We start from the raw sequence: 26,713 nt of genomic DNA, 5'->3' as shown, positions 1-26,713 counted from the left end.
ACACTAAGAGAGGGGTTGAATTAGTGCTATTATTAAAAAATGATGATTTAAAAATTCTTCTTGTTTGATAAAATCATTATCAGAATTATGTTAACTTAGAAGCATACGAAAGCGTAGTGAGATTAAGAAATCAGTTTGCAATGTAACTAAAGAACTTAAAGTAAAGGCAAACCATGTTTTATAGTGGTTTGGTAATTGTGACCTACATCTACTCTCGATTCCTCTTCCATCGAGGCCACCGACATCCACCAATAATCTTTCTTCAATGGGTGAAGACAAACTACCCTTACAACTTTATTCTCCTTTTAATAGGCTCAAAAGAGAACCTTTACAACCCCACTCACTCCTCTCTTAAACAAAAATCAATACTTAGACTAGAGGAGAACTCTCACAAAATTACAATAGAGTTTTCGCTTCTTTTTGTTCTCAATTCTTGTGTACACTAAGCAGGGATGAGAGGGGTATTTATAGCCCCCAAATGGATTCAAACTTGGAGTCGTAACTAGTCTCATCCTAGATTTTTGGGGTACTGACGGTACCACCACTTGTGTTGGACTATACTACCACCTACAGCACTGACATTGGGTGGTACCACCACTAAGTCTAGTGGTATCATCGCTTGACTTAGTTTGGGAGACTGTGTTTGGGTGGTACCACCACCTGACATAGTCTCGGAGATTGTGTCTTAGAGACTGAGCCTTTAGCCGTGCACCGCTTGGAACAATGTTGCCACCGCCTGACCCAACATTTGGGTCATTGAATGGGCCTTTCTCTTGGCACAAAGTAGCCCCAATTCGAGCTTAGTTGGCCCCTAATTGAGTTGGCTTAATTACATTCTATATTAAATCTCATATTTTGATGATGAAACTAATTAATAGTGTTTATAATTTGATCTGCATTTTGAGTGACGCAGGAAGCTTCAATCAGGGAGAGATAATTAAAGCATGAAGAATCATGTTGGGCGGGAGAAAAACATGTCAGAAGATTGAACGTCGAGCCGAAGGATTGGTCGACGTATCGGTAGAAGGCTTCATGCCATGGGTTCAGATATCAAGCTAAGAAGAGCAAAAATTATGCCAATGAAATCATAATTGTGGAGGTCAACTAGCCGATTGGGCAATAGGCTGCAAGAGAGGACGATGCGCTGAAGAATTAGACGAAGTGTCGATAAACCAATGACATGCCGAACAATATTTGATTCAAGCTTTGTTATAATTGTCTAGATCGAAGTAGGTTTTAAGTGTGGAGGATTAACTAGGTTAGCAATCAAGGCATAAAGCAAAATAAAGTCTCAGAGTCAAGAACGAGATTTCGTTGGGTGTTCGAGAGTTCGTTGAAAGTCCAGATGTTCGTGGAAGTTCTGCTAGAGTTGACCGAGAAGTCCAGATGCTTGCAAAAGAAGCTCATCGAAAATCACCAAGAAGATCATCATGAAGTTCAAGAGCTTGCTAGGAGTCCACTGGAACACTACTGAGAGATTGTCGGAAGTTCACCGAATGATAGTCGGAAGCTTGCTAAAAGAAACCTAGACTTATCGGACTTATTTAGCTTAATAATTACCATAAAATTCATAGTTAGCACAAAATTTTAGGCTCAAGAGCGGATTTACTAAGACGAGGGGTGAATTAGTACAGTGAAAAACTTTCGCGATATCATAAAAATATACGTTTTGATTAAAACTGATTCTAACGAAAATGGTTTCGATTCAACCCATTTCAGAGAGATTATGAATTTGAAAGCTTTCGTAAAAGTGCAAGAGAGGATTAAGGAGATTTGCAGTAATGTAAATTGCTCAAATGAAAAGCAAACCAGGAATTAGAGTGGTTCGATCAACGTGACCTACATTCACTTTCAGATTCCTCCTTCGACGAGGTCTCCGTTGTCCACTAAGGGCCTTCCTTCAATAGGTGAACACTAACTACCTCTTTTGCGGCACTTTCTCCTTTTCACGGGTTTAGGAGAGAACCCTTAGAAGTCTCACACCTCTCTTAAATGATCTCAAAACTTAGAAAGGGACAAGGAGAACCCTAGCACTTATTTACAACACTTTTACACCCAACAACTCAAGATTATCTCAATGCTTTCATACCCTCTCATGCAGAAAAGGGTAGGGTTTTTATAGGCCCCAACGACTTGAAAAATGGAGCAAAAAAGTATCTAATCCTAAATTTTTGGGGTCTTGGTAGTACCATCGCCATTACTGGATGATACCACCACTTGACACCAAACATTGGGCAGTACCACCGCACAGTTTAGGTGGTACCACCACCTAACAAAGCTCGGAGACCGAGCTCTTGGGGTACCACCGCCTGACAGGGGCGGTACCACCACTGGCAGCAATAACTACCGACGGTACCATGCCTAGATTTCTTGGGGCACTACTCTCTAGGCAGTGCCACCGTTGGCCAAGAATTCAGGGGCTGAATTGGGTGCTCAATTTGGCGCAATTCAGCCCTGTTAAAGGCCCAATTGACCCCTAATTAAGTTAGTGGGATTACTTGTAATATCTCTCACTTTTGAAAATTTATTAATAAGGATTTATATGTAAATTGGAGGACCTATATGTAAATATAGAAATTTCAAGGACTAAACTGTTAAGTTGCCAAAAGAAAAAAATAAAGAAACTCAAAAATTTCGGTTTTATCCCACCGCCTCCCATGCTCTCTGTTTAACAGAGAGAGGAGCGGTGGGGCGTGGGGAGAAGAAGAGAGGAAGAAGAGGGAGAAGAGAAGAAGAAGAAGAAGAAGAAGAAGAAGAGAGGAGGATAGCTGCGGCAAGACTGCAGCAAGGAGGTGTGTGGCGTTGGGGAGGAAAAGGGAAGAGGAGAAGAAGAGAAGGAGAAGAAGAGGGAAAAGAGAGGGAAGAGGGAGATGAGCGAGAGGTGGCAGTAGCTAGGGCTGCAGCACCTCTGTTTCCTGCAGGTGGAAACAGAGGAGAGGTGTGGGGCATTCGAAGAGGAGAAGAAGAAGAAGAGGAAGAGAAGAAGAAGAGGAAGCAGGAGAAGAGGTTGTGATACCTCTGTTTCCTGTAGAGGAAACAAAGGAGAGGGTGTGTGTGATGCCGGGAAGGAGGAGGGAAGAAGAAGATGAGAAGAAGAAGAGAATGGAAAGGAGGAGCTGCGGCTGCGGCGGTGGCAGCTGCAGCTGGAAGAGATGGTGAGGAAGAAGAGAAGAAGAAGAAAGGATGGAGAAGGAAGAGAAGGGAAAGAAGCAGCTGTGGTTGCAGTTGTGGCAGCTGCAGCTGTGGCAGGGAAAGAGGAAGAGGAAGGAAGAAGGGAAGGAGAGGAAGAAGAGAAGGGGAAGAAGAGACTACGGCTGCGGTGATGGTAGTTGCAGCTGGAAGAGAAGAAGGAGAGGAAGATGAGCAGGGGAGGAAGAAGTGGCTTCGGCCGCCGCTGAGGCTGCGACTGCAGTAGTGCAGCAGGGAAAGAAGAGAAGGAAATAAAGAAGAAGATAAAGGAAAAGGGAAGAAGAGAGGAAGAGGAGAAGGGGAGGCAGCTGCGGTAGTGGCAACTGCAGTTGGAAGAGAAGGAGAGGAAATAGAGCAGGGGAGGAAGAAGAGGCTGTGGCTGTGGTGGCTGCGGCCATGGCTGCGACTGCAACTGCGGTAGCTGTGGCAGCGGTGGTGGCTGCAGAAGCTGCTTTTGGGAAAGAGAAAGAAAGGAAAGGGAAAAAAAAAGGGGTTGTGGCCGTGATTGCGGCTGCGGTGGCGACGGCTGCATCTGCGGTAGTTGTGTTTGGGAAAGAAAAAGTAGGAACGAGAGAAAGAAGGTAGGAAGTAGTGCAGTGGAAGGGGCTGCGGTTGTGACAGCAGCTGCAGTCGTGGCTACGACTGTGGTAGTGGTAGCGGCGATAGTTGCGACAATTGTGTTTGAAAAAGAAACCGGAGGAATAAGAGTAAGAGAGAACAGGTGACTATGCCTCTATGTTCTGCATGAGTTGTAGTTGTGGAGGAAAAAGAGAAGACATATAGAAAACGAAACAGGGAGAGGACACGGAGGAAAAGTAGAAGGATTTAGGCTGACACCTTCTTTGGATCATTTGATAAAAATCTTTGAAAGGCAAGTTTCCCGATCGTTTCTCCTATAATTATTCTAATTTTTCTTATTGCAAGTATTATGATCTTCCTCGTGCAAGTGTTCTTATCTTTCCTATTGCATTTCCTTTTTGCAAGTGTTCCGATCCTTCCTATTGTATGCTTTCTAATCTTTTCTATTGCAAGTGTCCTGATCTTTCCTTAATGTAATTTTATCACTACATTTGCTTTGAATATGAGAAACTTTGAATTGTTCTAGCCTTGCATTTGGTATATCTCCTGTTTAGACGTAACGATTCAAATCTGTGCAACTTCTGAGATTCTGACCTTTTGATACTGAGCTGCCTATAAGTCTTTGTTGAAAACTCTGATTTGTTCAAAACTGATTTCATTGGAAACTAGACTCGTAGATCTTTCTTTTAATATATAGATTGAAAGATTTAGAGTCCAAACACCTGCCCAGTTATCTGTTGAATCTGACCTTATGAATTTTGCCAAACAGAGATTTTGTTCTACGACCCTTGTTTACCAAATTATTTATAACTCTCTCTGTTGGACAATTCAATTTATATGAAACTTGTTTCATCGGAAACTAGATTGAAATATCTTTCCACTGATATATTTTTTGAGTCAAATTGGAGCATGGTTGATAGTTTAAATTATTTATTCAATGTGCCTTTTGAATTCTACTAGAAATCGAGCTTTGGTCGATTTCGCATATTCTGGTTTCATTCCTTTGGAAATTGATATCCTTTAGCTTTCTTATTCATTTGAGCTTTATATTACTGCTTTGAATTTTTGCATGCTCTTGTTCTTAAAATTATTTGCATTCTTGAAAACTATTGTATAACATTTATGCTATATCGTATTGACTCATATAGGCACATGTATATCCCATTGTTCCGCATTTACTTTCGATATGTGCCTATTCCAATTTCATTCCTTTGGACATTGAATTCATCTAACCTTCTTATTTTAATTGAGTTATATGTGATTGCTTGGAATCCTTGAATGCTCTTGCTTTCATTTCCTTTCAAATCTACATACAATTGTGAAAGATTATTGCTTATTTCGTATTGACTCGTAAAGGCACATGTATGTTTTGTTATTCCGCGTGTGCTTCCGATATGTGCTATTCATTGTTCATCCTATCCTTTTGTATTCTAGTGTTTGTGGGATATTGTGAACCTTTGCCAGGAATGGTGAAGGGAGTTATGCATAGAGCCTGTGATGCTTTGCCGGCCCTTATGACTTCACTCAGACGTGGGTGGATGGAGCTCCCAGACATGGGAGACCTCCCAAATGTGGGAGACTTATGTTTGGTGGTCAGTCAGAAATGGATGTACCATATTATGTTATGGTCCCACTTCACCTTCTATATGTTTGATATGGTATCCAGAGCTTTGGTTATGTGTTTCTATACATGCTTTGGATGAATGAAATGAATGCAACGTCAATTCGACGTTTGAGTTTCTATTTCGTATTCATTCTTTGAAATGCTCCGAAATGATCCATACGCCATTGATATGTTTTGAAATGTTTCATTTTTTTTTTTGGAAACATTTCAGAACATATCAATGGCGTATGGATCATTACGGAGCATTTCAAAGAATGAATACGAAATAGAAATGTTTCATTTATTATTGATATGCTCCGAAACATTTCATACGCCTTTGATATGCTCCGAAATGTTTCATTTGCTATTGTTATGTTCCGAAATATTCCATTTGTCATTGATATGCTTCATAACATTTCATATACTATTGGTATGCTCCAATTACTCTGTGCTCCATTTACTATGAACTGATATGTTCTGAAATGTCCTATTTGCAATTGATATGCTCCGGAACATTTCGTACACTATTGATATGCTCCAATTACTCTATGCTCCATTTGTTATGAATCAAATATGTTATGAATGAAATGACATTTGCGATTCTATATCTAATGAGATGATATCCTTGAATCTCTTGGATTCTTTCTTGCATTGTGATATCTTATTCGTTTGAAATCGTCCCTTTTCGTGCTAGATATGCTTTATCACTTGTTGAGTTGTTTTTAGCTTACTCCGTTGTTATATAAATCTTTTGTTAGGATCGGAGCGGCACTAAGAGGGGGGGTGAATTAGTGCAGCGGATTAAAACTTTGGTTTTAATAAAAACTTTCGTACGATAAGAATGGAACTTGAAAAGCTTTAATCTTGAAAACGTATTCTTAAATATGTGCAGCAAAAGTAATAAGGAACTTAAAGCATATAAGAAGGTTTGCAATAATGTAAATAGCAATAATGAAATGCAAACCAAGAATCACGCCGATTTTAGAGTGGTTCGGTCAAATGACCTACTCCACTTGCGAGGCCCCTCTTCGATGAGGCTCCCACCTTCCACTAGCAAGTCTCTTGAAATGGAAGGGTAAATACCCCTCTTACAACTTTTACAAGCGGTTCACTCTCTTACAGATTTTCAACAAGAAAGAAGGAGGTGAACACTAGCAAATTGAAAACAAGACAAGCTAACACTTTTCTAAGGCTTTTCTCTCAAACACTTGCTGCTCAAAAAGTTGTTCTCTCAGCTGAGATTTGAGGGGTATTTATAGGCCTCAAGAGGATTCAAATTTTGGGCTCCAAAATTTGAATTCTCTTAGGGTTCCCGGTGCTGGAGGTTCCACCGCCCAGCCAGGCGGTGCCACCGCCCAGCGCTCGGGTGCTGGGCGGTGCCACCGCCCAGCGCTCGGGTGCTGGGCGGTGCCACCGCCCAGCCAGGAGGTGTCACCGCCCAGCTCTCGGGTGGTGGGCGGTGCCACCGCCCAGCTAGGCGGTGCCACCGCCTACAGTGTTTTCAGCCCAACTACAGTGTTTTCAGCCACTAGTTGGGCTTCAATCTTGGCTCTCTAGTTCGCTGGTTTAGCTTAATTTTTAGCCTAAACCAACTCTGACTTTGGGCCCAGTTGGCCCCTAACCAGGATATAGGATTATATCTTAATCCTAATCCTAATTACAAGTGGACTACATAACCAAAACACATCCTAAGCAAATTTTCAACCGCGAACGTCGAGTCTTGTTCTGGCGAGCTTTCCGACGAACTTTCTGCTGACGGGCTTCTAGCAAGCTCCCGAACTTGTGATGACTTTAATGAGTAGCCGAGCCTTCTCGGTGATCTCCGTGAACCTCCGACGATCTCTTCGGCGAACTTCCGAAAATTCCGACAGGTTCCCGATTTCTTCTCGGTTGGTTCTGGCAGCATCTCCGACGATTCTTCGGACTCTTAAACGTCCATCGAACTTGACTCCGGTATTCTCGCTTTGTGTTTTTTGGTTATCGTAGTTAATCCTGCACACACAAGCAAACACTCTACTCCGATCTAGACAATTATTATAACGCAAATTGACATTCTGTTGCCCGGCACGTCATTGGTTGGCGCTTCATCCGATTCTTCGGTGCATCGTCCTCTCTTGCAGCTTGTTGCCCAATCGGCGGTTGACCTCCGCAACCCCGATATCCTTGGCGCAATTTCGCTCTCCTTGGCCCGATGCCCGACGCCCGAAGCCTTCTGCCATCCAATATCCTGACGTGATCTCCTCCGACGCAACGTCAATTCCTCCTGCGTTAATTGTCTAATCCTGATCGAGTAGACCTGTATCACTCAAAATGTAGTCAAACATTTAAACACAATCAATTAGTTTCATCATCAAAATCCGAGATTCAACAATCTCCCCCTTTTTGATGATGACAACTAATTGATGACTAACGGAGTTAACCTTAACTCCCCGGAGTTTAACTAAACTCCCCCTATCAATATGCCATTGATAGAACACTTGGATTATCCCAAATCCAAGTAACATTCATCACATGTTATGAAAAACATTTAAACTATCATGCAAATATATAAAATATTTAATTCAATGCATGAAGTCATCAATATACTTCTCCCCCTATGTCATCAACAAAAAGGAGAAGTAGCTACTCTTATGTGTTTATTATATGGGTTCAAACCATTGCATGAAAAACATAATATTAAATTTTTATCATCATGCAATTTTGAAGATAGAAAATTTAGCAAGTAATGCATCATGCTTGGGACATTCAAGCTATCAAGTTTTAGATATACAAGTTTTACAGCATATAAGATAGCACTTTTGGTAATGTTCAGGATAGCAAGTTCTACATCATGCAAGCTAGTAATATTGAGATGTTCAAGAAAGCAACTCTTGCTTCTTGAAATATGCAAATTGTAAGCTAGCAAATTTTTGCTTCCTTTGCAATGTTTGAGCTAGCAATTTTGCTTCCGTTGCAAAGTGCAAGTTAGTATGTTTTGCATCTTGAGATAAACAAGATTGTATTTTTGGTATGCAAATTTATAGTATACAAGCTATCAACTTTTGCACATAAAAAGTTAGCAAAATTTTACATCTTTTGAGATGTGCAAGATGGACTATTTTGCCTCTTTTCAAATTGTGCAAGCTAGCAAATTTGCTATCTAGCAAGTTTTGCTCCCCCTTTGTCAGTGTCAAATAGAAGGGAATAACAATACAATCATGTAATTCATTTCTCTTTACTATAATATTCAAATCATGATAAGGGTAAATAATAAAGATGAAAAATGAATGTCAAAAGACATATATCATTTTTGACAAATTTCTTCTTTTGTAGATAGAAAACATGATAGGAAACAATTGTTGAATCTCGGATTTTGATGATGAAACTAATTGATTGTGTTTAAATGTTTGACTACATTTTGAGTGATACAGGTCTACTCGATCAGGATTAGACAATTAACGCAGGAGGAATTGACGTTGCGTCGGAGGAGATCACGTCAGGATATTGGATGGCAGAAGGCTTCGGGCGTCGGGCATCGGGCCAAGAGCGGAATTGCGCCAAGGATATCGGCATTGTGGAGTTCAACCGCCGATTGGGCAACAAGCCGCAAGAGAGGACGATGCGCCGAAGAATCGGACGAAGCGCCAACCAATGACGTGCCGAGCAACAGAATGTCAATTCGCTTTATAATAATTGTCTAGATCGGAGTAGAGTTTTGGTTTGTGTGTGCAGGATTAACTACGATAACCAAAAAAACACAAAGCGAGAATACCGGAGTCAAGCTCGATGGACGTTTAAGAGACCGAAGAATCATCGGAGATGCTGCCGGAACCATCCGAGAAGAAATCGGGAACGTGTTGGAAGTTCGCCGAAGAAATCGTCGGAGGCTCGCGGAGATCACCAAGAAGGCTCGGCTACTCGTTAAAGTCATCATAAAGATTGGGAGCTTGCAGGGAGTCCGTCGGAAGAGTTCGTCGGAAAAGCTCGCCGGAACAAGACTCGACGTTCGCGGTTAAAAAACTTGCTTAGGATGTTTTTTTTATGTAGTTCACCTGTAATTAGGATTAGGATTAAGAGATAATCCTATATCCTGGTTAGGGGCCAACTGGGGCCAAAATCAGATTTGGTTTGGGCGAAAAATAAGCCAAACCAATGAATCGGAAAGTCAGGCGGTGGAACCGCCTGGCTGGGCGGTGGCACCGCCCAGCACCCGAGTGCTGGGCGGTGACACCTCCTTGGCTGGGCGGTGGCACCGCCCAGCACCCGAACGCTGGGCGGTGGCACCGCCTGGCTGGGCGGTGGAACCGCCAGCACCGGGAACCCTAAGAGAATTCAAATTTTGGAGCCCAAAATTTGAATCCTCTTGAGGCCTATAAATACCCCTCAAATCTCAGCTGAGGTTACAACTTTTGAGAAGCATTTTTGATTGAGAGAAAAGTCTTAGAAAGTCTTAGCAAGTCTTGTTTTCAATTTGCTAGAGAGTTCTCCTCCTTCTTTCTTATTGAAAATTTGTAAGAGGTTGAGCTGCTTGTAAAAGGTTGTAAGAGGGGTGTTTACCCTTCCATTTCAAGAGACTTGCTAGTGGAAGGTGGGAGCCTCATCGAAGAGGGGCCTCGCAAGTGGAGTAGGTCATTTGACCGAACCACTCTAAAAATCGGCGTAATCTCTGGTTTGCTTTTTATTATTGTCATTTACATTACTGCAAATCTTCTTACTGCTTTAGTTCCTTATTACTCTTGCTGCGCAACTTTAAGAATACGCCTTCAAGTTAAATTTCTCAAGTTTCGTTCTTAACGTACGAAAGATTTTATTAAAATCGAAGTTTTAATCCGCTGCACTAATTCACCCCCCCCCCTCTTAGTGCCGCTCCGATCCTAACAAGTGGTATCAGAGCCACGTTTTTCTACCTTGGTTTAACACCCAAATAGAAATGGCTCTTTACGGCTTTCAAGAGGGTCACTCTCTCATTTGTCCTCCCTTTTTCAATGGGACGGACTACACTTGTTGGAAAACTCGAATGAGAGTTTTCTTACTTTCTTTGGATTTGAATTTATGGGACATAGTCGAAAATGGATTTGAAATGTCTTTTCTCCCAATGAACCATTGGAATGATTTGGAGAAGAAGATGTTTTCTTTAAATGCAAAGGCTATGAATGCCTTATATTGTGCACTTGACAAAAGTGAATTTAATCGCGTTTCGATGTGTGACTCGGCTTTTGATATTTGGAGAACTCTAGAGGTCACTCATGAAGGCACTAGCCGAGTGAAAGAGTCCAAAATCAATATTCTTGTGCATTCTTACGAACTTTTCCGGATGAAACCAAGTGAGTCCATCGGAGACATGTACACCCGGTTCACGGATGTCATCAATGGACTCAAAGCTCTTGGTAAAAGTTTTTCTAATTTTGAACTAGTCACTAAAATCTTAAGATCCCTTCCAAAAAGTTGGGATCCAAAAGTTACGGCCATTCAAGAGGCCAAGGACCTTAAAACATTCCCTCTCGAAGAACTTATTGGGTCTCTAATGACCTACGAAATGAACAATGTGACAAAAAAGAAACTCGAGAACAACCTTCCAAATGATAGGAAGGATTTGGGACATAGAACACATGAATACCACTCGAGCATAAGCTCAAGTGATGATGAACTTAAACTACAAATGAAACAAAAATTAAAAAGCAAAAAGAATGGAACTACTTGCTTTGAACGCAAGAAGAACAAAAGTTGGGATGAATTGAGCTCTTCCGAAGACGAGGAGAAAATCAAGAAAGGCGAGGTGGCAAACTATGCCTCACCCTCTTACAACAATGAGGTAATCAAAATCCCACTAATTTATTTTGATATTACATAATACTTTCTTGAGTTATTTTTAATTTTGTTTAGGATTAATTTTCTTGAAAATTGCATGTGTTATGTTAATGCAGTAAAATGTTAGATATAAATCTAATTCTTATACACCTAGTAAGATTAATCTTATATATGTGCTTGAGAAGCAAGAATTTGTACTTTGACGATTTCCATATTGATTTTCAATGACGATGCATGACTTTTGAATGGAAGGTTTTATGATTTTTTTTTTATGAACCTTATCTTTGGTTTTCAAACATGATGTATAGTTTTGACATATGAACAAAATTTGAGCATGCTAAGATAAAGTTAATCATATAAATTAAAACTAAAGAAGTTTTAGTTATCTATAAGAATCATTCAAAATTATGTTCAATAAAAATGCAAAATGATGGAATGAAAATATTAAATGTTTTAATACCATTTTATGCATGAGATTTTAAAAGTTATACATAATGATCTTGATGGTTGTTATGAAGAAATTTGTTTTTCGATCCTAAATGATTGATGATATATATATATTTTTTGGCACAAAAAGGACAAAGGCATACTTATATGAAACAACTAAATAGATAAAAGTATTTTTCTTGAAAATTCTTGGTTTGATGAATCTATTTTATCATCTTTTTATGAATATCTTGAAAATGATTTTGATTTGATGATTTGAATTTGAATGAGCTTTATCTTGATTTTTCGAGATTTATAACTTGAGATTTACTCTATAAAAATCAAGATCTTGTATCCTCAATGTTCCTTTTTAGCATCTATTATCCAAATGAATTATGATTGGTATCATTGCTATATTTCTTCTTATCGTGCACTAAAGAGAAAATTTTTCTAAATGAATCGTGATATTTCGGAACCACAATTCTTTTTATGATTCATAATGAATTGAGAAATTTTATATGCTTGAATTAATATCTTATTCTAAGATTGAATGAATTTTATCTATATCATGATCTCCTAAGATTTTTTCTTGATTATTTAAGAGGAGATTTTTCAAAACAAAACGTGTCTTCTATTATTATCTTTTCATGATATGATTTTCATGCAATTCCTTGTACTCATGAAATATTTATCTCATCACCCAATAACTCTTCTTGATATTCCTTATGTGATGAAACAAAATAATGCATGAAATTCAAATAAGAAGTTAATGATCATGCATGATAGGATGTAATGAATTTTGACATTTAGATACTATCATTTGAATAGCTATGATCATGTTGCCAAAATGATTTATCATGAATGCTTGAATATCATGTATGATATGCCGATATTGATGATTGATTTATTTGTATCATGCATGAAAAATAAAAGATATAGTTTTGAAATTGTGCATGTTCGAATTTGAAAATATGATGATGCATAATGATTAAATTGTGCAATGAAAATATTAAACATTTTGAAACCATGTTTTAGTGTCATGCATAATGATCATGCTTAATAAATTTCGAAATTATGGATGATGAATCTTTTACGATTTATGGATCATTGATTTTTACCATAATCAAAGTACCTTATTGATTTTTGTTGTAATAAATCTTACTCTTTCGGTTTTAAACATGATAAATGTTTTTATTTGGTATAAATGAAACAAAATCATATGTTTTGAAATAATCGAAAAGAGGATAACATTCTTGAAAATTATTTTGCTCAATCTTATTGATTTTGATGAATCCATTTGTATCATCTTTGTGAATCTCTTGGATTTTGATAATGATTTTGATGATTTAAATTTGAATAATTTTTTATTGAAATCATGATCTTGATCTCTTGAAATTCATAACATGAAATCCTTTATGAATCAACATTTTCTTTTCTATTTAAAAGGAGATTTGTCGAAATGTTTCATAGTCTTTTAGTATTCATAATCTTGACAATTATGTTTTGAAACTTTATGTAAACCAAGAATGTTCATCATGATTCTCTCTTTGAATATTTAAAGAGGAGAATTTTCTAGATGGTTCATGATTTTGATGATTGAATATTTGATATGCATGAATTGAGATCTTGCTCTCCTACCACTCTTTTTGCTATTCACCAAAAGGAAGACTAATTCTAATAAACCATGATATGCTATATGAATTTTATTGTATTCATGTAGTAAGATCTCATCACTAATTTTTGTTTATATTCCTTCATGTGATGATATGAATGTATGAAACACTTATGATATGATTTTTTTTATACAATTCCATGTATTCGTGAAATATTAATCTCATCACCCAATTAATTCCTCTTGATACTCCTAATGTGATGAAGTGAAATTATGCATGAAATACAAATGGGGATAAGTTTTTGGTAGGATATAATTTGACAAATTGATACCATCATGATATGAAACATTTATGATTTGCAATGATATATGCAATACTTGTGCTTTCTAATTATGATGTGATGTATTACATATGATGTAAATCATGATTTAAAATACTATGAGTTGTTGCTAAAATGATGTATTATAAATATTGATTTAATGTTTTGTATCATGAATACTCTAAATGATGAATATTTGATATCATGATCAAAATGTTGACAAATAGTTAAAAATTTTAGTATCATGTATGATATCCTTATAATGGTGATCGATTTATTCAATATCATGCATAAATGAATATAAGGTTTTTGAAAATGTGCATATTCTAATTTGAAAATATGATGATGCACAATTAAGATTGATACTTACCTTTGTCATAATTGATGTAATGGGTCTTCCCTTCTTTTTGACAATGACAAAGGGGGAGATAGCTTGCTTGCACAAGTCAAGAAGATACAAAAACTTGATTACTTGCTTGCCTATCTTAAGTAGCAAAGATTGCTAACTTGCTTATTTCAAGAAGCAAAAGTTGTCTTCTTGAACATCATTATCTTGCCCATCTCAAGAAGCAAGTGTTGAATTGCCATGATTGAACTTAAGAATCTTGCTATACTTTTGTGCTTATATGTTGTGATGAAAATCTAGCTTTATGTTGCAAAAACTTGCATATCTTTTAAAATAGCTAGAGCTACTTCTCCTTTTTGTTGATGACATAGGGGGAGAAGTATATTGATGACTTCATGCATTGAATTAAATATTATATATTTGCATGATAGTTTAAATGTTTTTCATAACATGTGATGAATGTTACTTGGATTTGGGATAATCCAAGTGTTCTATCAATGGCATATTGATAGGGGGAGTTTAGTTAAACTCCGGGGAGTTAAGGTTAACTCCGTTAGTCATCAATTAGTTGTCATCATCAAAAAGGGGGAGATTGTTGAATCTCGGATTTTGATGATGAAACTAATTGATTGTGTTTAAATGTTTGACTACATTTTGAGTGATACAGGTCTACTCAATCAGGATTAGACAATTAACGCAGGAGGAATTGACGTTGCGTCGGAGGAGATCACGTCAGGATATTGGATGGCAGAAGGCTTCGGGCGTCGGGCATCGGGCCAAGAGCGGAATTGCGCCAAGGATATCGGCATTGTGGAGTTCAACCGCCGATTGGGCAACAAGCCGCAAGAGAGGACGATGCGCCGAAGAATCGGACGAAGCGCCAACCAATGACGTGCCGAGCAACAGAATGTCAATTCGCTTTATAATAATTGTCTAGATCGGAGTAGAGTTTTGGTTTGTGTGTGCAGGATTAACTACGATAACCAAAAAAACACAAAGCGAGAATACCGGAGTCAAGCTCGATGGACGTTTAAGAGACCGAAGAATCATCGGAGATGCTGCCGGAACCATCCGAGAAGAAATCGGGAACGTGTTGGAAGTTCGCCGAAGAAATCGTCGGAGGCTCGCGGAGATCACCAAGAAGGCTCGGCTACTCGTTAAAGTCATCATAAAGATTGGGAGCTTGCAGGGAGTCCGTCGGAAGAGTTCGTCGGAAAAGCTCGCCGGAACAAGACTCGACGTTCGCGGTTAAAAAACTTGCTTAGGATGTTTTTTTTATGTAGTTCACCTGTAATTAGGATTAGGATTAAGAGATAATCCTATATCCTGGTTAGGGGCCAACTGGGGCCAAAATCAGATTTGGTTTGGGCGAAAAATAAGCCAAACCAATGAATCGGAAAGTCAGGCGGTGGAACCGCCTGGCTGGGCGGTGGCACCGCCCAGCACCCGAGTGCTGGGCGGTGACACCTCCTTGGCTGGGCGGTGGCACCGCCCAGCACCCGAACGCTGGGCGGTGGCACCGCCTGGCTGGGCGGTGGAACCGCCAGCACCGGGAACCCTAAGAGAATTCAAATTTTGGAGCCCAAAATTTGAATCCTCTTGAGGCCTATAAATACCCCTCAAATCTCAGCTGAGGTTACAACTTTTGAGAAGCATTTTTGATTGAGAGAAAAGTCTTAGAAAGTCTTAGCAAGTCTTGTTTTCAATTTGCTAGAGAGTTCTCCTCCTTCTTTCTTATTGAAAATTTGTAAGAGGTTGAGCTGCTTGTAAAAGGTTGTAAGAGGGGTGTTTACCCTTCCATTTCAAGAGACTTGCTAGTGGAAGGTGGGAGCCTCATCGAAGAGGGGCCTCGCAAGTGGAGTAGGTCATTTGACCGAACCACTCTAAAAATCGGCGTAATCTCTGGTTTGCTTTTTATTATTGTCATTTACATTACTGCAAATCTTCTTACTGCTTTAGTTCCTTATTACTCTTGCTGCGCAACTTTAAGAATACGCCTTCAAGTTAAATTTCTCAAGTTTCGTTCTTAACGTACGAAAGATTTTATTAAAATCGAAGTTTTAATCCGCTGCACTAATTCACCCCCCCCCCTCTTAGTGCCGCTCCGATCCTAACAACAATCTTGATTCAAAAAGAAAACTCAAGTTATAAATTATCAAGATGTCAACTAGCATGTCATGGTTTACAAAAACAAGTTTCTTGCTAGTTAATAGCAAAAAGAATCTCAATTCATGCATATAAAATCTTATGATTCACATAGAACATCTCCTCTTTTATAAAACGAGAGAATCATGATGAAGAATCTTGATTTACATAGAGTTTCAAAATATAATTATCAATATCATGAATACTAAAAGACCATGAAAATTTTGATAAATATCCTTTTAAATAGAAAACAAACTTGATTCATTCAATAGAAAATTGTGAGAAATCAAGATCATGATTTCAATAAAATCCATTAAATTCAAATCATTTTCATAATCCATGAGATTCATAAAAATAATACAAATAGATTCATCAAAATCAATAATATAGAAAAAATAATTTTCAAGAAGAAAAATGTTCTTCTCTTTTAGTTACTTCAATTCATGTGATTTATTTCATTCAAGCATGCCTCCCCTTTTTTTTTTTATGTTAAATAAAAACATGTATCATGTTTAAAACCGAAAGTGCTAGATTTATTATGACAAGGATCAATAAGGCACTTTCATTATGGTAAAAAGAAAATCGATAATCTGTAAATTACAAGATTCATTATGCATAATTTTAAAAATCTTATGCATAGAACAAAATCATCAATCATGATATCAAGACATTTATCATTTAAAGCATTCATGATTCACATCATATGCAATACATCACATATATTATCATAATAAAAGGCATAAGTATTGCATGCATCATTCCAAATTATAAATATTTCAAATCATAATGGTATTAATTTGTCAAATTGCATCCTACCATGCATGATCATAACTTTTCATTTGTATGCATCAAAATAATCTCAAGAGTATTTCATGCACGATTTTATATCACCAAATAAGGAATCTCAAGAAGAAAATAATTGGTGATGAGATAAACATTTCATGAATATAAGGAATTACATAAAAATTTTATCATGAAGGATTAGAACATGTGAATACCAGAAGACATGATTTCTTTTTGAAAAACCTACTCATTAATAATCAAAAGAAAATCTTAGGAGATCGATTAATGAAAAATCTTGATTCATAATAAATCTTAATTTGTAAATATCACAGAATCAAGATCATGATTTTAGATAAAACTCATTCAAATTCAAATCGTCTAAATCATCAAAATCTCAACATTTCTTTCAAGAGATTCAAAATGACATAAATAATTTTATTGGTCTCTTAGGTATAAATCAATAAGATAGAGAAAAAGAAAATTTTCAATAAAAAATCTTTCCTCCTTTTGTTTCAACTTATTGATTGATTCCATGCATGCATCTCCTTTTCTTTCAAATCCATGCATCATCGTTTTAAAACAAAAAAATCAAAGATCATCAAGATAAAAAAGTGCAACACATAATTCCAAAAAAAAAAATGATTTCAACTCATTACTTCAAGTCAAATCAATATCATGATTTTGATATAACTCATTTGTAATTCAAATCATCAAACCAAAATCATTTTCAAGGGATTCATATAAATCAACAAGATAGAGAAAAATAATTTTCAAGAACAATGCTTTTCTCTTTTTAGTTATTTAAATTCATGTCATTTATGCTAGATAAAAATGTGCATCAACATTTAGGATCGAAAAATGAATTTTGTCATAAAAACCATCAAGACCAAAAAATCATCATGTATAACTTTACAATCTCATGCATAAAATCATCAAATCATAGCATCAAAACTTTCAATAGTTTCATTACAACATCAAGTAAGGTTTTATTGAACATAATTTTGAATGATTCTTATAGATATTTAAAATTTCTTTAGTTTTACTTTATATGATTGACTTTATATTAGCATGCTTCAAATTTTTGTTCTTATGTCAAAACTATACATCATGTTTGAAAACCAAAGATAAGGTTCATAAAAAAATCATCAAACCTTCCATTCAAAAGTCATGCATCGTCATTGAAAATCAATATGGAAATCGTCAAAGTACAAATTCTTGCTTCTCAAGCACATATATAAGATTAATCTTACTAGGTGTATAAGCATTATATTTATATCTAACATTTTATTGCATTAACATAACACAAGCAATTTTCAAGAAAATTAATCCTAAACTAAATTAAAAATAACTCAAGAAAGTATTATGTAATATCGAAATAAATTAGTGGGATTTTGATTACCTCATTATTGAAAGAGGGTGAGGCATAGTTTGCCACCTCGCCTTTCTTGATTTTCTCCTCGTCTTCGGAAGAACTCAATTCATCCCAACTTTTGTTCTTCTTGCGTTCAAAGCAAGTAGTTCCATTCTTTTTGCTTTTTAATTTTTGTTTCATTAGTAGTTTAAGTTCACCATCACTTGAGCTTATGCTCGAGTGGTCTTCATGTGTTCTATGTCCCAAATCCTTCCTATCATTTGGAAGGTTGTTCTCGAGTTTCTTTTTTGTCACATTGTTCATTTCGTAGGTCATTAGAGACCCAATAAGTTCTTCGAGAGGGAATGTTTTAAGGTCCTTGGCCTCTTGAATGGCCGTAACTTTTGGATCCCAACTTTTTGGAAGGGATCTTAAGATTTTAGTGACTAGTTCAAAATTAGAAAAACTTTTACCAAGAGCTTTGAGTCCATTGATGACATCCGTGAACCGGGTGTACATGTCTCCGATGGACTCACTTGGTTTCATCCGGAAAAGTTCGTAAGAATGCACAAGAATATTGATTTTGGACTCTTTCACTCGGCTAGTGCCTTCATGAGTGACCTCTAGAGTTCTCCAAATATCAAAAGCCGAGTCACACATCGAAACACGATTAAATTCATTTTTGTCAAGTGCACAATATAAGGCATTCATAGCCTTTGCATTTAAAGAAAACATCTTCTTCTCCAAATCATTCCAATGGTTCATTGGGAGAGAAGACATTTCAAATCCATTTTTGACTATGTCCCATAAATTCAAATCCAAAGAAAGTAAGAAAACTCTCATTCGAGTTTTCCAACAAGTGTAGTCCGTCCCATTGAAAAAGGGAGGACGAATGAGAGAGTGACCCTCTTGAAAGCCATAAAGAGCCATTTCTATTTGGGTGTTAAACCAAAGTAGAAAACCGTGGCTCTGATACCAATTGTTAGGATCGGAGCGGCACTAAGAGGGGGGGTGAATTAGTGCAGCGGATTAAAACTTTGGTTTTAATAAAAACTTTCGTACGATAAGAACGGAACTTGAAAAGCTTTAATCTTGAAAACGTATTCTTAAATATGTGCAGCAAAAGTAATAAGGAACTTAAAGCATATAAGAAGGTTTGCAATAATGTAAATAGCAATAATGAAATGCAAACCAAGAATCACGCCGATTTTAGAGTGGTTCGGTCAAATGACCTACTCCACTTGCGAGGCCCCTCTTCGATGAGGCTCCCACCTTCCACTAGCAAGTCTCTTGAAATGGAAGGGTAAATACCCCTCTTACAACTTTTACAAGCGGTTCACTCTCTTACAGATTTTCAACAAGAAAGAAGGAGGTGAACACTAGCAAATTGAAAACAAGACAAGCTAACACTTTTCTAAGGCTTTTCTCTCAAACACTTGCTGCTCAAAAAGTTGTTCTCTCAGCTGAGATTTGAGGGGTATTTATAGGCCTCAAGAGGATTCAAATTTTGGGCTCCAAAATTTGAATTCTCTTAGGGTTCCCGGTGCTGGAGGTTCCACCGCCCAGCCAGGCGGTGCCACCGCCCAGCGCTCGGGTGCTGGGCGGTGCCACCGCCTACAGTGTTTTCAGCCCAACTACAGTGTTTTCAGCCACTAGTTGGGCTTCAATCTTGGCTCTCTAGTTCGCTGGTTTAGCTTAATTTTTAGCCTAAACCAACTCTGACTTTGGGCCCAGTTGGCCCCTAACCAGGATATAGGATTATATCTTAATCCTAATCCTAATTACAAGTGGACTACATAACCAAAACACATCCTAAGCAAATTTTCAACCGCGAACGTCGAGTCTTGTTCTGGCGAGCTTTCCGACGAACTTTCTACTGACGGGCTTCTAGCAAGCTCCCGAACTTGTGATGACTTTAATGAGTAGCCGAGCCTTCTCGGTGATCTCCGTGAACCTCCGACGATCTCTTCGGCGAACTTCCGAAAATTCCGACAGGTTCCCGATTTCTTCTCGGTTGGTTCTGGCAGCATCTCCGACGATTCTTCGGACTCTTAAACGTCCATCGAACTTGACTCCGGTATTCTCGCTTTGTGTTTTTTGGTTATCGTAGTTAATCCTGCACACACAAGCAAACACTCTACTCCGATCTAGACAATTATTATAACGCAAATTGACATTCTGTTGCCCGGCACGTCATTGGTTGGCGCTTCATCCGATTCTTCGGTGCATCGTCCTCTCTTGCAGCTTGTTGCCCAATCGGCGGTTGACCTCCGCAACCCCGATATCCTTGGCGCAATTTCGCTCTCCTTGGCCCGATGCCCGACGCCCGAAGCCTTCTGCCATCCAATATCCTGACGTGATCTCCTCCGACGCAACGTCAATTCCTCCTGCGTTAATTGTCTAATCCTGATCGAGTAGACCTGTATCACTCAAAATGTAGTCAAACATTTAAACACAATCAATTAGTTTCATCATTAAAATCCGAGATTCAACATCTTTCAGGTCAGCTTGTCACTCTTTGAGATGTTTGAATTGGGCTGAGGCAGTGGAGAGCTATTCAGAATTATCGGCAATTCTTGTTGGTTATTATGTTATTGGTATAAGCATATTTTGTATGTAATGAAATGTTGTCGATGAATCGAAATGGATATATTGTGTAAAAGTGTTAGAAGATCTCTCTTATTTGGAATTTCGGAACGTTAAGCCTAGTTTATGATGATATGAACTTGTGGTGAATAATTAGAGTTCTGATTATATAATTTATGTAACTTGTGGATTTATACATATTGTTCATGTTTGTCAAGTTGGCTTGGGTTACCATAAATGTGAATTATCGAGTGATGTGATATATGATTATAAACTGCACAGGTTTTATAGATGTGAATTTGATAGAATGTTTTACAGTGTCCTCAAATGTTAGTTTGGATCCTGGATTGGTTTGTGATGAAATTTTTAATATCATGGTTGAGGGGGCGTGATAGTGGTATGAGAGCATGATTTGAGGATCACTGAAATATTTGATATGTTGACATGCAAAATATATTAAGGTCTAGTAAACTATAGTGATTGGTGGAAATTTTCTTTGATGCATTTTATGAATCTTGGATGATGAGGACATATGGTCCTCCTATTTCATTTGTTTCTGATTAATTAAGTGGGATGAAAGGGGTGATCGGGGATATTGAATCAGAGTGGTGCAACAAAAGCATGGTGAATGTAAATTCATTGGTGGTAGAAAAATGGATGATACAAACGGAGAAGATATTTAATGTACAAAATTATTCTAACGATCAAAAGATTTCTTTTGCCACCTTATATTGGAAGTAAAGACTTATTATTAATGGGGACAATGAAAAGAATTTCTGGAGATCAAGGACAAGAATAGGTAGGATAAGTTTACAAATAAAAATATGATTGGAAATGAATCAGAAAGTAATAACAAGAGGGTCAAGATATTTGGATTTGAAAAGGAAGTCACCACAAAAGACTCAATCACACGTGTGAATTGCAAGTTAAATTATGAAACAAGTTTGTGTTTTCGGGTGACTAGAGCCTATTTTTCTTATAAAAAATTGAATTATAAAATAAAAGACTACCCTTTGAACAAGAAGAAAGAGTCATTGCCTCTTGAATCATTAGCCCATGTCAGAGTATATGCTATCACTGAATATGATTCTGAAACTTCTGAATTAGTAATCGAATGTATTATGCATGTTTATGAAAGAATGCAAATAATTGTTTGACCATGGGTCCCATCTACGATTTGATTCATAATATTTTGCTTATCACTTGGGTATTCAACCTGGACCACTACATTATGTGATATATGTAAATACAATCATTAGAGATTCTCTGATAATGAACTTGAATCTGGTCCTCTTGTCTGATTTTTATTGGAGAACTTTAACTTTTGCTGATTTATTTCTCCTAGAGATTTGGAGTTTTGATATAATACTTGGTATTGATTGGCTATCTTCTTATCATACTAGTATGGATTGGTATATAACAAATGATCACTTTTTGCATATTTGATTATCCGATCTTTTATTTTGAGAGTATTGGACATGATTTATCTCCTTGCCTAATGTATCCCAGGATGATTTGCCCGAATTACCTCCAAAACGTGACTTGGCTTTTGATTTGGTCTTTGGGACAATCCCAATATCTAAGTCTCTCTACAAAATGATATCATTTGAGTAAGTGGAATTGGAAAAGCAACTATAAGGACTATTAAATGAGGAATTTATTTGGCTTAATATTTCATCATGGGGTGCTCCGATGTTAGTTAAAAAGATGGATGAAATATTAAGGCTTTGTATTAATTTTAGACAATTGAATCAGGTGACCATAAAAAATAAGTATTATCTAAAGCGACGACTTGTTTGATCAACTATAGAGTGCACAAGTATTTTCAAAGATTGATTGAAGGTTGGGTTACCATTTATTGAGGATCAAGGAGGAGAATATTTCGGTCACTCTTGGATAATTGTGTAATTGTATTGTATTGATGAAATTATTTGAGAGCAAGAGGAGGAAATAAAGAAATCATAATCCTCATCTTTTCATCGATTGAGCTATGACCAATTTAGAGGACTAAATTTTCTTTTAAGGGGGGGAGAGTGTAATATCCCTCACTTTTATAAATATATTAATATGGATTTATATGTAAATTGGAGGACCTATATGTAAATATAGAAATTTCAAGGACTAAACTGTTAAGTTGCAAAAAGAAAAAAAATAAAGAAAACTGAAAATTTCGGTTTTATCCCACCACCTCTCACGCTCTCTGTTTCTAATAGAGAGAGGAGCGGTGGGGCGTGGGGAGAAGAAGAGAGGAAGAAGAGGGAGAAGAGAAGAAGAAGAAGAAGAAGAAGAAGAAGAAGAAGAGAGGAGGAAAGCTGCGGCAAGGCTGCAGTGAGGAGGTGTGTGGCGTTGGGGAGGAAAAGGGAAGAGGAGAAGAAGAGAAGGAGAAGAAGAGGGAAAAGAGAGGGAAGAGGGAGATGAGCATGAGGTGGTAGCAGCTAGGGCTGCAGCACCTCTATTTCCTGCAGGTGGAAACAGAGGAGAGGTGTGGGGCATTCGAAGAGGAGAAGAAGAAGAAGAGGAAGAGAAGAAGAAGAGGAAGCAGGAGAAGAGGAACAAGAAGAAGAGGAAACAGAGGAGAGGGTGTGTGTGACGCCAGGGAGGAGGAGGGAAGAAGAAGAGGAGAAGAAGAAGAGAAGGGAAAGGAGGAGCTGCGGTTGCGGCGGTGGCAGCTGCAGCTAGAAGAGAAGGACAGGAAGAGATGGTGAGGAAGAAGAGAAGAAGAAGAAAGGACGGAGAAGGAAGAGGATAACGGAAAGAAGCAGCTGTGGCTACGGCTGTTGTAGCTGCATCTGTGGCAGGGAAAGAGGAAGAGGAAGGAAGAAGGGAAGGGAGAGGAAGAAGAGAAGGGGAAGAAGGGGCTGCGGCTGCGGCGATGGCAGCTACAGCTGGAAGAGAAGAAGGAGAGGAAGATGAGCAGGGGAGGAAGAAGAGGCTGCGGCCATGGCTAAGGCTGCGACTGCAGTAGTGCAGCTGGGAATGAAGAGAAGGAAAGGAAGAAGAAGAGAAAGGAAAAGGGAAGAAGAGAGGAAGAGGAGAAGGGGAGGCAGTTGCGGCAGTGGCAGCTGCAGCTGGAAGAGAAGGAGAGGAAACAGAGTAGAGGAGGAAGAAGAGGCTGCGGCTGTGGTGGCTGCGGTCGTGGCTACGACTGCAACTGTGGCTGCGACGTTGGCTGCGGTAGCTGTGGCAGCGGTGGCGGCGGCTGCATCTGCGGTAGTTGTGTTTGGGAAAGAAAAAGTAGGAACGAGAGAAGGAAAGAAGGAAGTAGTGCAGTGGAAGGGGCTGCGGTTGTGACAGCAACTGCGATCGTGGCTACGACTGTGGTAGTGGCAGCGGCGATGGCCGCGACAACTGTGTTTGAAAAAGAAAATGGAGGAATAAAAGTAAGAGAGAGCAGGTGATTATGCCTCTATGTTCTGCATGAGCTGCAGTTGTGGAGGAAAAAGAGAAGACATGTAGAAAGCGAAACAGGGAGAGGACACGGAGGAAAAGTAGAAGGATTTGGACTGACACCTTCTTTGGATCATTAGATAAAAATCTTTGAAAGGCAAGTTTCCCGATCATTTCTCCTATAATTATTCTAATTTTTCTTATTGTAAGTATTATGATCTTCCTCGTGCAAGTGTTCTTATCTTTCCTATTGCATTTCCTTTTTGCAAGTGTTCCGATCTTTCCTATTGTAAGCTTTCTAATCTTTTCTATTGCAAGTGTCCTATCTTTCCTTACTGTAATTTTATCTCTACATTTGCTTTGAATATAAGAAACTTTGAATTTTTCTAACCTTGCATTTGATATATCTCCTGTTTAGACGTAACGATTCGAATCTGTGCAACTTCTGAGATTCTGACATTTTGATACCGAGCTGCCTATAAGTCTTTGTTGGAAACTCCGATTTGTTCAAAACTAATTTAATTGGAAACTAAACTCATAGATCTTTCTTTTGATATATAGATTGAAAGATTTGGAGTCCAAACACCTACCCAGTTGTCTGTTGAATCTGATCTTATGAATTCTGCCAAACAGAGATTTTGTTCTGCGACCCTTGTTTACCAAATTATTTGTAACTCTCTCTGTTGGACAATTCAATTCATACGAAACTTATTTCATCAGAAATTAGATTGAAATATCTTTCTAGTGATATATTTTTCGAGTAAAATTGGAGCACGATTGATAGTTAGAATCATTTATTCAATGTGCCTTTTGAATTCTGCTTGAAATCGAGCTTTGGTCGATTTCGCATATTATAGTTTCATTCCGTTGGAAATTGATATCTTTTAGCTTTTTTATTCAATTGAGCTTTATATTACTGCTTTGAATTCTTGTATGCTCTTGTACTTAAAATTATTTATATTTTTGAAAACTATTGTATAACGTTTATGCTATATCGTATTGACTCATATAGGCACATGTATATCCCATTGTTCTGCATTTGCTTTCGATATGTGCCTATTCCAGTTTCATTCCTTTGGACATTGAATTCATCTAACCTTCTTATTTGAATTGAGTTATATGTGATTGCTTGGAATCCTTGAATGCTCTTGCTTTCATTTCCTTTCAAATCTGCATACAATTGTGAAAGATTATTGCTTATTTCGTATTGACTCGTAAAAGCACATGTACGTTTTGTTGTTCCGCGTGTGCTTCCGATATGTGCTATTCATTGTTCATTCTATCCTTTTGTACTCTAGTGTTTGTGGGATATTGTGAACATTTGCCAGAAAAGGTGAAGGGAGTTATGCATAGAGCCTGTGATGCTTTGCCGGCCCTTATGACTTCACTCAGACGTGGGTGGATGGAGCTCCCAGACGTGGGAGACTTATGTTTGGTGGTCATTTAAAAATGGATGTACCATATTATGTTATGGTCCCACTTCACCTTCTATATGTTTGATATGGTATCCAGAGCTTTGGTTATATGTTTCTATACATGCTTTGGATAAGAATGAAATGAATGCAACGTCAATTCGACGTTTGAGTTTCTATTTCGTATTCGTTCTTTGAAATGCTCCGAAATGATCCATACGCCATTTATATGTTCCGAAATATTTCATTTATTATTGATATGCTCTGAAACATTTCATACGCCTTTGATATGCTCCGAAATGTTTTATTTGCTATTGTTATATTCCGAAATGTTCCATTTGTCATTGATATGCTCCAGAACATTTCATACGCTATTGGTATGCTTCAATTACTTTGTGCTCCATTTACTATGAACTGATATGTTCTGAAATGTCCTATTTGCAATTGATATGCTCCGGAACATCTCGTACGCTTTTGATATGCTCCAATTACTCTATGCTCCATTTGTTATGAATCAAATATGTTATGAATGAAATGACATTTGCGATTCTATATCTAATGAGATGATATCCTTGAATCTCTTGGATTCTTTCTTGCATTGTGATATCTTTTTCGTTTGAAACCGTCCCTTTTCGTGCTAGATATGCTTTGTCACTTGTTGAGTTGTTTTTAGCTCACTCCGTTGTTATATAAATCTTTCAGGTCAGTTTATCACTCTCTGAGATGTTTGAATTGGGTTGAGGCAGTGGAGAGCTATTCAGAATAACGGGCAAGTCTTGTTGGTTATTATGTTATTGTTGTATAAACATATTTTGTATGTAATGAAATATTGTCGATGAATCGAAATGGATATACTGTGTAAAAGTGTTAGAAGATCTCTCTTATTTGGAATTTTGGAATGTTAAGTCTAGTTTATGATGATATGAACTTGTGGTGAATAATTGGAGTTCTGATTGTATAAGTTATTTAGCTTGTGAATTTATACATATTGTTCATGTTTGTCAAGTTGGCTTGGGTTGTCATAAATGTGAATTATCGAGTGATGTGATATATGATTATAAACTGCACAGGTTTTATAGATATTAATTTGATAGAATGTTTTTCAGTGTCCTCAAATGTTAGTTTGGATTCTGGATTAGTTTGTGATCAAAATTTTAATATCATGGTTATTATTTGAGGGGGCGTGA

The sequence above is a fragment of the Musa acuminata genome, chromosome BXJ2-5 (genome assembly GCF_036884655.1).
Source record: "Musa acuminata AAA Group cultivar baxijiao chromosome BXJ2-5, Cavendish_Baxijiao_AAA, whole genome shotgun sequence".
Lineage (NCBI taxonomy): Eukaryota > Viridiplantae > Streptophyta > Magnoliopsida > Zingiberales > Musaceae > Musa > Musa acuminata.
The sequence above is the reverse complement of the archived record's forward strand: the minus strand, read 5'-3'. Positions refer to the sequence as shown.